The sequence below is a fragment of the Quercus suber genome, unplaced genomic scaffold (genome assembly GCF_002906115.3).
Source record: "Quercus suber isolate HL8 unplaced genomic scaffold, Cork oak 2.0 scaffold_263, whole genome shotgun sequence".
NCBI classification, from domain to species: domain Eukaryota; kingdom Viridiplantae; phylum Streptophyta; class Magnoliopsida; order Fagales; family Fagaceae; genus Quercus; species Quercus suber.
The window spans coordinates 26,064-32,889 of record NW_027069719.1 but is presented as its reverse complement, the minus strand read 5'-3'; positions in this window follow the sequence as shown (position 1 = coordinate 32,889).

The following is a 6,826-nucleotide window of genomic DNA, read 5'->3' as shown; positions in this document are numbered from 1 at the left end:
TTTTTTTTTTTTTTTTTTTTTTTTTTTTTTCCCTTTATGTGTGTGTAACTCACTGACACATTTAAACGTGAAAAAGAGGAACCTGTTTGCCGACAATTAGAAGGCCGGGGTTATTGACCTAAACAAGTGCCTTGAAAAGACCAAAGAGGCCTGTTAGGGTGTGCACAGCTATTGATAATTGGCAGCTAGTCAATACCCTACTTTTGTGTTGTAATAAGCATTACTTTGTTGCCAACATTGCGAAAAAAGTATTAATTTGATGCGAAAACAACTACTTGACTCAGTTTTCTAGTAATTTTAATACAAAAGAACTGAATTTACCCATTTCATGTAATGTTTTAATTTATTGTATTTGTTAAATAATACGAAGAAACATTATTATTTCAGTTTTTCTTCTTTGTAACATATGCCTCTAGAACAAATTCTCTCATGTAATGGCAGTTTAGTTTTGAAGTTTTAGGTGAAGAGGATTACCAGTCCCTTGGTAATAATGATCCTTTGAGGATAAATTGGACTAGGGAAATGATCTTATGTTAGAACAGTTGCACAGAGGGAATAAGATTGGTCATAGATACAATGCTCAAGCTTGGACCCGGATGAATGCATCATTCAAGAAAAAAAAAAAGGACTCCTTTGTGACAAAGATGTACTAAAGGATCAATATTGGAGCTTGATGAAAGAGTATACTGATATTACAGATCTTCTCAATTATAATGGCTTTGCTTGGAATGAAATTTATTAAACAGTGATAGTTGTTGATGATGATGTTTGGGAAGCTTATATCAAGGTGCCATTTTTTCTCAATAGTAATGTTGCTAGGTTAAAGGGTTTTACTATTTCATTTCGCACTGAGCACGCAATAGTATGGTAAACAAGTGTGCACACACACATACACATTCGTATAGTTGAGCCAAAGACTATAGGCTATAGCTCAATATAATGTATAGTTGAACACACATGCCTATTGGGCTTGGAGTTGGAACAACTTTAGCGATACAGAACAACCAATATTTATGGAAATGATTATGGGAATGGTGACTGCATTTGTCTTCTTGGTATTGAGCCTGATGGGGTCTGTAGTACTGAGTGAGATGTGACAATGTGAATATAAGCACTAACTTGTTGAAGATAGATCATCGAGTATTCTCAACTCTCATTCCAGTCTTAGTGGAAAAAGGTGACGGCAAAACGCTATCATTTTATTCCAGAGATCCTCACTTAAATGAAACATTGTTGTTCAACTTTTAATGAATATAAAAGGAACAAGTGCAAAATGGTGCCGTTTTGATTGTACGACACACGCCAAAGTAAGAAACAAGTTTAATTTTCTGTTATAATAAAGCCTGATTATTTGTCATTGTCTTTGTAGAGGTTAAGTTGCTTTTTTTCTGTTACAGCTATTTTCTTCCCCTACTTCTTCATTTTTTCCCTTTTCTTTCTTATTCTACTCTGTTTCACTATATATATAGAGCAGAGGTGTAACCTATTCAGTATTGACTGTACATTTACTCTCTTATATTATTTTCTCATTCAATGAAATAGAGCAGTTCTATTTGGCGAGTGTTCACTCAGTGAGATGTTAGGAATATGTGAAAAATATATATTAATCAAACAAAATAAATAAATAAATAAAAAAGAAAAATATATGTATATCCAATCCATCCTCTTTCACTAAAGTTGACATGCGTGTCCAAGCATTACTTGGTCCAGGTGTAACTTGCGTATTGACTTTCCTCACCCAAACAATTGAAGACTCCTTATAGTCCTTTGGATTGAGGGGGAGTAGAGTAGATTTGACCCAAATTAGCTTATTTTTAGCCAATTCTGCCCTATTCCCCTACACTTCCCTTCTTTCCTCCCTCAATCCAAACAGGCCCTAGGTTCTCTCCCAAATCCCATTTCATCAATATCTTTCTTTTTTTTGCTCTTCTCAACCATCTGCACCTAAATCTTCATGGCTCTTGTCACTGAAGCCTCATCTTCCTCCTTCACCCATCAACCCAAGAACTTTGATGTCTTTTTAAGTTTCAAAGGTGAAGATACTCGTCTTGGTTTTATAGGCCACTAGTTGCAGACCCACGCAATACGTGAGAATATAAAATTATTTTTTAATATGATATAATCCATAATTTATTCTCCCTAAAATTTATTGAAGATAATTTGTTCTCTTAAAAAATTGAACTATTTTTAAAAGTTTGTTTTTTCCAAATCTCTATTTTTACAACTATATCATTTTATTATTTTGGGTTTTTATTTTTATTTTTATTTTTTTAAGATTTGATATTTATAACCCAATAATGGAGGGACATGCCTATACAATGTTAGATTTTCACTTTTTCTTCACGTGATGAGATTGTATCATATTTTAATTCTTTTGAATTTTTAGGTGCACCCTTTGTACCAGCTATATGCATCCTTAATTTTTAAAAGTGATGTCTAGTTAGTTGCCAACAGAAAATGATAAGACCAAAAAAAATAAAATAAAAAATAAAGTAAGGTTTATTAGGTTAGAATCATTATTTACAAAAAAATATTTATGATAAGGTAAATAAATAATATGTTTTGAGCAAACCTTACTTCAGCAAAATGATCAAATTTAATAGACCCTCATTTATACCAATTTCCATCAAAGACCAAATTGTCAAACAGTAATGTGCCATTGATTCCACCCATGTCCACTACACACATTCATCAATGTGTCCATATACAAATCACCCACTTGTCATTACATTCATTTTATCAATGTTCTAAATTTCCATAGAAAATCAAAATAGTGAGTATACAAATTATAACTAAGTGAGCCAGTTGTATTGCCATGACATTGTGGTCAAAGTTGGTGGCAAACTTGTTGAACTCGGCCAATTTTTTTTTGCCTTGGAGAAGATGGCTATTAGCATTCTAGGTCATGAACTTTAAATGGCTATGGGAAATTACCAGATTGTATCAACTGATATGCCCTATCAACACTTAGATGGCAGAAAATGCCACATCAACTTTTAAAAATATATTTTTTTTATGTACCAATTTTTTTTTCCTTTCTTTATTTTTCCTTTTTATTTTCTTACATTTTCTTTAATCAAACAAAATTCCATTTTACTTTCTCACAATGTTCTTCCCAAACCCAGAATATGCAGTTACTTGGGGAGTTTTAAGAAAATACATATAAACTTAATAGTTAAGACATGTAAAATGAGATCACCAACACCTTATTTTATCTCTAAAAGCATCCTTCAACTCGTTAGCAAGTAAATATCTAAGTACAAGCACTATATGTGCACCAAATTGAATCATTTGAGAATCTCCATGAGGCCTTGATAGAAACCACAATACTCATCAACCAACCAAATTATTCTAAACAGGCAGATTGCTCTACAAATATTTCCAAGCACAATACCCATAACAAAATAGGACCCAAAATCAAACACCAAAATCACTACACCTACATAGAAATATACAGCAAGAGAACCCCAAAATTGAAAACCATTTCTAGTCCATGTACCCATTTTGCAGATCTTGCCTAAAACAAAACCCATTTCGCAGATTGGTGGAGGTAGTAGATAGTCATTTATTTACCGCAGACCTAGCAAAGTTCATTTGAATCAAAGTTGAGATCCTCGAATCATTGATAAAAAAAAAAAAATTACTTGATTCTCTAACTCAATTCTTATAGAAAAAGAAAAACCAAAAAAAAACATCACATTGAAGTTATTGATAGAAAAACATAATAGCAACTATATTGAGAGTAACATTCCTGCAGTCTTGAGAAGGGCAACTATAAAACAATTTATAACAAACACGATCAAATATCCAATAGAAATCAATTGTGAAAAAGCAAAAAATATATTTGAATAGTTTTGAGACCATGAAACTCAAACTCGTTCATCATAAAATCACAAAATTGAATTATTATTTTTTTTTCTAGTTATGATTGAAATGGAAATAAACAAATGAAAATAAGAATAATACAAATAACAAAACTAGTTTGAGTTCATACCCTTGGACATGAGCTACTAATGTTCGCCTCTCACGTGCTTCAGTTTCGTTCGCAAGCTCTAGAGTCACTCTTTGTCTCTTGCACTCATTTGATTGGGTTTTTGGCAGATGGACTCGAGCCATGACAAAAGAATGGGAAAAATACTCAGAAACTATCCCATTGTAGGCCATAACGATCAATTGGGGAGAGAAAAACAATTGAAATTTATAAAGAAAAAAAAAAAAAAAAAGAGGTGAGGAGGTGAGGAGGTTGTAATCTACTGGTGAATATCAGAATTCCATATAATAACGGCATCTGAAGAGTTTGTGCTAATGGAGAGACACGTAATAGAGTTGGAAATAGAGTAACACCTAAATTTAAAAGAGATGCTCAATTGAAAGTTCAAAATGGGTATGAAACACCCTTGAACGTTTAGACCCCAAATTACAAAATACCAATTCAAGTTTTATATCAAACAATTAATGTGCGGAATAAGATAACAAGCTTATAACAGAATTGATAAAACAATCTAAGCCAAATATAAACACATCCACAGCAGTAAATATAAGGCAAAGATAAAGGAAAGAGAGATGCAAACACACGGACAACACACGATGTGTTATCAAAGAGGAAACCGAAGTTCTCGGCGTAAAACCTCTCCGCTGCCCTCCAAGCGATGATAAAATCCACTAAAGAATATAGTTGGGATACATGAACAGCAGAAGACCCTCCAAGCCTAATCTACCCAAGTACCTAAGCCCTCCAAACTTCTTGCTGCAACGAGGTTACGCCGAACCTATTTCTTCTTTAACTTCCCGGATTCCGCTACTTGACCATAGCATCAACCAATGTATATTGGTTCCTTCCCAAACTGCTTCCCTAAACACCAAATGGACCTTCTCACAGACGTGGGTGTGGTGAGATAAGGGTTTGGTAAATAACCTCTCAAGGGTTTGACAATGGAGAGGAAGAGAGTAGAGGAATTTGTAGAGTCTCTTAGATGAAGATTTGGGATAAGGCAATCTTATTTTTCTCTAGGGTTTTCTCTCACAAAATTCTTTTTGGAAGCTCTCTCAATATGATGGGTATAAGGGTGTATATATAGTAGGGTGAGAAGGGAATGCAAAACGTTAGTTTTTGCCAAACAGGGCAAATTGGCGACTTGGTCTCGCGGCTTGTCCAAGTCGTGAGTTCAAGTCGCAACGCAACGGCTTGGCCAGCCTGGGACTTTTGTCCTGTAGCGTGACAGCTGGCGCGACCCTTCAACTTCCTAGTGTGCCTCTCACGTGCCAGCTTTTGGTGGCTTGACAGTCGCGATACACCCGCGAGCCCTAGCTGCGAACTTCTGTTTTTCTTGCACACTCTTGAGCTTTTCTTCACATCTTTTCACGCACTACCCTTACAATTTTCCCACCTAAATACAGGGTTACTAAGTGCTAAATTACAAGCAAATTGGTCACGGAATAAAGCCAATTAGATGGTTGATTAAATTCAACCTTACATCAATAAATGTCAATTGGTACATCAAAAAATTAAAAATTAAAAAAAGAAAATAAGCGATTACGTGGTGTTGATGTGGCTTAACTGGAGCGTAGCAACAATAAATGCTACGCTTCAGGTTTTAGATATATATAGATTTGTATAATGCTCTGAGTCAACAGGGTATTAACACCTTTATTGATGATAACCTTTAAAGGGGAGAAGAAATTTCAGCGGGACTTATCAAAATCATTGAAAGTTCAAGGATTTTGATAATTGTATTCTTTGAAAACTATGCATCCTCCACATGGTGCTTAGATGAACTTGCCATGATTGTTGAGTGTAAGAAGAATGGCCAATTAGCGCGACCAGTTTTTTACAACATAGATCCATCAGAAGTTCGTAATCAAAAAGGAAAGTTTGGAGATGCATTATCTAAACATGAAGAAAAATTAAAGGATAACAAGGAGGTGCAAAACTAGAGGGAAGCTTTACCTGAAGCTGACAATATATCTGGTTGGCATTATAAGCATGAGTATGTTCCTATATTTAATGACTACTTTTATGCACTTAACAAGTTTATGCTCTTACAAGTTCTAATGGTTTTTCTCATTTAAAAAAAAAAAAAAAAAAGTTCTAATGAGATAACAAAATATTAAAAAAAAAAGTTCTAATAAGCATGAGTATGTTCCTATATTTAATGACTACTATGGATTTATTTGGTCATATTTTCTACTAAGGAAATTAGCTATCGGTCAATAGTAAAAATAAGATAAAAAAATATTAGATTATCTAACCAAATAATTAGGAGTTTCTCTAACATGTGGTTTCAAATTTTTTTAGAAGAGGTTCTTAATAATTTTGTTCAAGTATTAAGTGGGGATTCAATAAGTTTGTGCCCCTCATCTAACTGGATTATCCATGCAATTTCTTTGCAAAAACCTAAAAATAATTTCCTAGAAAACAATAATTAGAAAAAATCCTAATCAAATTATAGTTCTTAGATCTATAAATTACACTAGGCTTACTTTAAAAAATAAAAATAAAAAACTTTAGTTGTAATGCTTAAACTGAACATCTTGAATTTAGTTCAAGTTCATATTTCAATTTTATAGTCTAACTATTTATATGTCTTGTATGCTTTGTGAATGGCAACTGTACTGAATTTGAATTTATCCAAGTAATTGTTGAAGAGATCTCAAATTCTAAATTAAATCGGATGCCATTATTTGTTGTTAAATATCCAGTTGGAATAAATTCTCGTGTAGAGACCATAATATTGCAATTAGATATTGGGTCAAATGATGTTTGTATGTTAGGTATGTATGGCCCCAGTGGAATGGGTAAAACAACCATTGCAAAAGTTGTTTATAA